The sequence below is a fragment of the Arachis duranensis genome, chromosome 1, assembly GCF_000817695.3.
Source record: "Arachis duranensis cultivar V14167 chromosome 1, aradu.V14167.gnm2.J7QH, whole genome shotgun sequence".
NCBI lineage: Eukaryota > Viridiplantae > Streptophyta > Magnoliopsida > Fabales > Fabaceae > Arachis > Arachis duranensis.
Genome location: NC_029772.3, coordinates 52,991,776 through 52,998,918, shown reverse-complemented (window position 1 = coordinate 52,998,918; position 7,143 = coordinate 52,991,776).

Below are 7,143 nucleotides of genomic sequence, written 5' to 3'. Positions count from 1 at the left end.
TTTAGTTTCATGTTTTAAGTTTGGTGTCAATTGCATGTTTTTATTTTCCTTCAAATTTTTCGAATTGTATGTTCTTTTTATTCTTCATATTTTCGAGTTTTATGTTCCTTGTTCTTTCTTGAGCTTCAAGATGTTCTTGTTTATTTTCCTTGTTTGATCTTTAGTTTTTCTTGCTTTGTGTTTTTCCTTGTTTTTCTTGTGTATTTTCGAATTATTAGTGTCCAAAGTATAAAAATTTTCAAGTTTGTTGTCCTATGTGTTTTTATTTTCCTAAAGATTTCCAAAATTTGTTCTTGGTGTTCATCTTGATCTTCAAAGTGTTCTTGGTGTTCATCTTGACATTTAAAGCTTTCTTGTTTGTTTTCTTTGTTTTGATCTAAAATTTCTAAATTTTGTGTCATTTTATTGTTTTTCTCTTTCCTCATTAAATTAAAAAATATCTTTTCTCTTTATTTTAATTGAATTTTCGAAATTTACATTAAAAAAATTTCAGATTTTTATTTTAAAATTTTTATCTTATCTTATCTTAGTTTTACATTTTAAAATTCAAATCTTTTTAAAAAATTATATCTTTTTTCAAAATATTATCTTATCTTATTTCAAATTCAATTTTCAAATTTCAATTAAATTCCAAAAATCAAAATTCAAATTTCAAAATTTAAATTTAAAATTTTAAAAATCAACCCTTTTCAAAATTTAAATCTTTTTCAAATCTTTATTCGAATTTTTTTTATATAAAAATTCAGATTTCAATTTCAAAAATATCCTAACCACTTTCTCTCTCCTCTTTTTTTCGAAAGTTTTAAAAAAAAGTAATAATAATTTCAAATTTTTATTTTTATTTTTATTTTTTTATTTCGGAAATTTATTTCTTTTTATTTATTATTTTAGTTTTTATTTTATTTTATTTTGTTATTTCAGAAATTAATTTTTTTTATATAATAAAATAAATAAAATTTAAATCCACATTACATCCTTCACTCCAACATGGACCTAAGTCCAGAAGGACTCTGGGGTCATATGCTAACCCCACTACTGGTTCATATGGGAATAGTATCTGTATACCCTCCATCGGAGTCAGTAGTTTTGAGTTGAATCCTCAGCTCATCATCCTGGTGCAGCAAAGTTGCTAGTATTTCGGTCTTCCACAGGAAGAACCTACAGAGTTTCTGGCACAGTTTTTACAAATTACTGACACAGTACATGATAAGGAAGTAGATCAGGATGTCTATAGATTATTTTTGTTTCCATTTGCTGTAAAAGATCAAGCTAAGAGGTGGTTAAATAACCAATCCATAGCAAGCATAAGAACATGGAAACAGTTATCAGACAAATTTCTGAATCAATATTTCCCTCCAAAAAGGATGACACAGCTAAGGCTGGATATCCAAGGCTTTAAACAAGAGGATAATAAATCTCTTTATAATGCCTGGGAGAGGTATATAGAGATGCTAAGGAAATGCCCCTCTGAAATATTTTCCGAATGGGTGCAGTTAGACATCTTCTACTACGGGCTTATAGAAAAGGCCCAGATGTCTCTAGACCACTCAGTTGGTGGATCTATACACATGAGAAAGAAAATTGAAGAGGCTCAAGAGCTCATTGATACCGTTGCTAGAAATCAGCATCTGTACTTAAGTAGTGAGTCCTCCATGAAAGACGAGGCTAAAGCAGTATCCACTAAACTTAGTCCTCCAGAACAAGTTACTTAACTTAATCAGCAATTGCTTTTTATAACAAAACAGTTAGCAGAATTCAAAGAGATGCTACAAGACACTAAAAATGCTAACAAGAATATGGAAGCACAATTGGATCAGACAAGACAGCAGTTATCTAAACAGATAATAGAAGAGTGCCAAGCTGTTCATTTAAGGAGTGGGAAGACATTGAATGTCTTAACTAAAGGCAGCTGAAAGCCAAGAAAGGAACAACTGACAGAGGATGACCAAGCCACTGCCCAAAATCCCTATGAGGATAGTAAGAGTCCAGAGAGGAATGATTCTGGCATTCAAACGCCAAAAAATGGTGAAAAGTTGGCATTAAATGCCAAGTGGATGGCCAATTTTGGTGTCCAAACACCAGAAAAGGGTGCCAATCTGGCGTTAAACGCCCATACAGCACCCAATTCTGGCGTTCAAATGCCAATGGGGGATCAGACACCTGCAAGTGTTGATAACAACCCCCTTAGGCAGGCTTCTCCATTCACTTCTGTAGGAAGTAAACCTGCAGCAACTAAGGTTGAAGAATATAAAGCCAAGATGCCTTATCCTCAGAAACTCCGCCAAGCGAAACATGAGAAACAATTTGCCTGCTTTGCAGACTATCTCAGGACTCTTGAAATAAAATTCCGTTTGCAGCGGCACTTGAGCAAATACCCTCTTATGCTAAGTTCATGAAAGAGATCTTAAGTCATAAGAAGGATTGGAGAGAAACTGAAAAAGTTTTTCTCACTGAAGAATGTAGTGCAGTCATTCTTAAAAGCTTACCAGAGAAGCTTAAAGATCCCGGAAGCTTTATGATACCATGCACACTAGAGGATGCTTGTACCAAGACAGCTCTATGTGATCTTAGGGCAAGTATCAACCTAATACCTGCATCCACTATCAAAAAGCTTGGTTTAACTGATGAAGTTAAACCAACCCAGATATGCCTCCAACTTGCTGATGGCTCCATTAAGATTTCATCAGGCATAATTGAGGATATGATTGTCAAAGTTGGGCCATTTTCCTTTCTCACTGACTTTACGGTACTGGAAATGGAGGAGCACAAGAGTGCAACTCTCATTCTAGGAAGACCTTTCCTAGCGACTGGACGAACCCTCATTGATGTCCAAAAAGGGGAGGTGACCTTGAGAGTCAATGAGCATGAGTTTAAGTTGAATGCTGTCAAAGATATGCAGCATCCAGACACCTTAAAAGATCGCATGGGCGTTGATATTATTGACTCTTTGGTGGAAGAGGTCAATATGACTGAGAGTCTCAAATCAGAGCTAGAGGTCATTTTTAAAGATGTTCAGCCTGATCTGGAGGAACCAGAGAAAACAAAAGAACCTCTGAAGACTCCTCAGGAAGAGGAGAAGCCTCCTAAACCCGAGCTCAAACCACTACCACCATCCCTGAAATATGCATTTCTGGGAGAAGATGACACTTTTTCGGTGATTATAAGCTCTGTTTTAGAGCCACAGGAAGAGAAAGCATTAATTCAGGTGCTAAGAACACACAAGACAGCTCTTGGGTGGTCCATAAGTGATCTTAGGGGCATTAGCCCAGCCAGATGCATGCACAAGATCCTATTGGAGGATGATGCTACGCCAGTGGTTCAACCACAGAGGCGGCTAAATCCAGCCATGAAGGAGGTGGTGCAGAAAGAGGTCACTAAGTTACTAGAGGCTGGGATTATTTATCCTATTTCTGATAGCCCCTGGGTGAGCCCTGTCCAAGTTGTCCCCAAGAAGGGAGGCATGACAATGTGGATGGATATTCAGGTTATAATCAAATTGCAGTAGATCCAAAAGATCAAGAGAAAATAGCATTCACATGTCCATCTGGAGTATTTGCCTATAGAAGGATGCCATTTGGTCTGTGCAATGCATCTGCAACCTTTCAGAGATGCATGCTCTCTATCTTCTCTGATATGGTAGAGAAATTTCTGGAAATCTTCATGGATGACTTCTTAGTGTTTGGAGACTCATTCAGCTCCTATCTTGACCATCTAGCACTTGTTCTAAAAAGGTGCCAAGAGACTAACCTGGTTTTAAACTGGGAGAAATGTCACTTTATGGTAACTGAAGGAATTGTCCTTGGGCACAAAATTTTGAATAAGGGAATAGAGGTGGATCAAGCTAAGGTAGAGGTAATTGAAAAATTACCACCACCTGCCAATGTTAAGGCAATTAGAAGCTTTCTATGGCATGCATGATTCTATAAGAGGTTTATAAAGGATTTTTCAAAAATTGCAAAACCTCTTAGCAATCTGCTAGCTGCTGATACACCATTTGTCTTTGACACAGAGTGTCTGCAGGCGTTTGAGACTCTGAAAGCTAAACTGGTCACAGCACCAGTCATTTCTGCACCAGACTGGACATTACCATTTGAACTAATGTGTGATGCTAGTGACCATGCTATTGGTGCAGTATTGAGACAGAGGCATGACAAGCTTCTGCATGTCATTTATTATGCTAGCCGTGTTTTAAATGATGCGTAGAAGAATTACACAACCACAGAAAATGAGTTGCTTGCAGTGGTTTATGCCGTTGACAAGTTCAGATCTTATTTAGTAGAATCTAAAGTGATTGTGTACACTAACCATGCTGCTCTAAAATATCTCCTCACAAAGTAGGATTCAAAACCCAGATTCATAAGATGTATGTTGCTTCTGCAAGAGTTTGATATAGAAATAAGATACAAAAAAGGGACAGAGAACCAAGTAGCTGATCAACTGTCCCGGATAAAACCAGTAGCAGGAGCGTCCCTCCCTCATACTGAGATCTCTGAAACCTTTCTGGATGAGCAACTCTTTTCCATTCAGGAAGTACCGTGGTTTGCAGACATTGCAAACTATAAAGCTGTGAGATTCATACCCAAAGAGTACAGTAAGCAGCAAACAAAAAAATTGGTTTCTGATGCAAAGTACTACATGTGGGATGAACCATATCTCTTTAAGAGATGTGCAGACGGAATAATTCGTAGATGTGTGCCTAGAGAAGAGGCACAGAAGATCCTATGGCATTGCCATGGATCACAATATGGAGGACATTTCGAAAGTGAGCGAACAGCGACAAAGGTTATCCAATGTGGCTTCTACTGGCCTACTCTTTATAGAGACTCCCGAGAGTTTGTACGTAACTATGACAGTTGCCAGAGAGATGGTAATCTACCTCACGGTTATACCATGCCTCAGCAAGGGATCTTAGAGATTGAGTTATTTGATGTATGGGGGATTGACTTCATGGGGCCTTTCCCACCATCATATTCAAACACTTATATTCTGGTGGCAGTAAACTATGTATCTAAATGGGTAGAGACAATTGCAACACTCACTAATGATACTAAGACAGTGATAAAGTTCCTCCAGAAGCATATTTTCAGCAGGTTCGGTGTCCCTAGGGTACTGATCAGTGATAGAGGCACTCATTTCTGCAATAAACAGCTTGACTCTGCTCTGATCCAATATGGAATTAACCACAAAGTGATAATTCCATATCATCCACAGACAAATGGATAGGCTGAAGTCTCAAATAGAGAACTAAAATGAATCCTAGAACGAATTGTAAGTACCCGTAAAAGGGATTGGGCAAAAAGTATGGATGATGCTCTGTGGGCATACAGAACCGCATTCAAGACTCCTATAGGGACCTCTCCATACCAGCTGGTGTATGGAAAAGCCTGTCATCTGCCAGTGGAACTGGAACACAAGGTCTATTGGGCAACTAGGTTCCTAAACCTTGATGCTAAGGTAGATGGAGAGAAAAGATTACTCCAGTTGAATGAGCTGGAGGAGTTCAGACTCAATGATTTTGAAAATGCTAAAATCTATAAGGAGAAAGCAAAAAGATGGCATGACAGAAAGCTGTCATCTAGAGTCTTTGAGCCAGGACAGAAGGTTCTGCTGTTTAACTCTAGGCTCAGATTGTTTCCTAGGAAATTGAAATCTCGGTGGAAGGGACCATATGTGATTACAAGTATGTCACCATATGGATATGTAGAGCTTCAGGATATTGACTCTGACAAAAAATTCATTGTTAATGGACAGAGAGTCAAACATTATCTTGAAGGCAATGTTGAGCAAGAGTGCTCAAAACTGAGACTAAATTAAAAGCTCAGTAAAAGTCCAGCTAAAGACAGTAAAGAAGCACTTATTGGGAGGCAATCCAATCTTATTTATTTATGTTAATTACTTTTTCATTTCATTTTCCATTGTTAGTTTATGTTTTCTTTAGGTTGATGATCATGTGGAGTCACAACAACAGTTGTAGAATTAAAGCGGAATCAAAAACATCATAAAAAATAGCACACCCTGAAGGACAGGCATACTGGCGTTTAAACGCCAGTAAGGATAGCAAAATGGGCGTTTAATGCCTATGCAGGCAGCATTCTGGGCGTTTAGAAAAATACCCAATAAAGAAGGATTACTGGTGTTTAACGCCAGCCAGGGTATCTGGCTAGGCGTTAAATGCCCAAAGAGGCAGTCGAGTGGGCGTTAGACGCCAGAATGGATAGCATTCTGGGTATTTAACGCCAGGATGACACAAGGGAGGTAATTTTGTTTCCAATTCGATTTTTTTTCATTTTTTTCATGTTTTAATTCATAATTTTTTGCATCAAACATATTTTAAACGTTCATCTTTCAATTTCTATTTTCAAAAATTAATAATCTTTCTAATTCTTTTTAATTCTTTTCCAATTCTTTTCAAATCCTTCCAAAACGTTTTCAAAACTTACATATCTTTTCAAATTCTTTTCAACTCTTTTTAATTTTTCTTGCATACATTAATAAGTTTTCAAAATTAATTGCATCATTCTTCTTCTACCCCCTTCTATCTTATTTTGCTCGAGGACGAGCAAAGCTTTTAAGTTTGGTGTGGAAAAGCTCAACTTTTTGCTTTCCATAACCATTAATGGCACCTAAGGTCGGAGAAACCTCTAGGAAGAGGAGCAACAAAGGCTAGGAAGAGACATAGAGGATCTCAAGAACTCCATTGGTTCTTCAAGAGGAAGAAGAAGCCACCATCACTAAGGTGGACCCGTTCTTTAATCTCCTTGTTTATTTTCTTTTCTGTTTTCGATTTTTATGCTATGTTTTGACTATATTTGTGTCTTCATTACATGATCATTAGTGTTTAATGTCTATGTCTTAAAGCTATGAATGTTTCATGAATCTTTCACCTTTCTTAAATGACAAATGTTTTCTGAAAAAGAAAAAGAAGAACATGGATTTCGATTCTATCTTGAAAATAGTTTAATTATTTTGATGTGGTGGTAATACTTTTTGTTTTCTGAATGAATGCTTGAACAGTGCATATTTTTTATAGTGAAGTTTATGAATGTTAAAATTGTTGGCTCTTGAAAGAATAATGAAAAATGAGAAATGTTATTGATAATCTAAAAAATCATAAAATTGATTCTTGAAGCAAGAAAAAGTAGT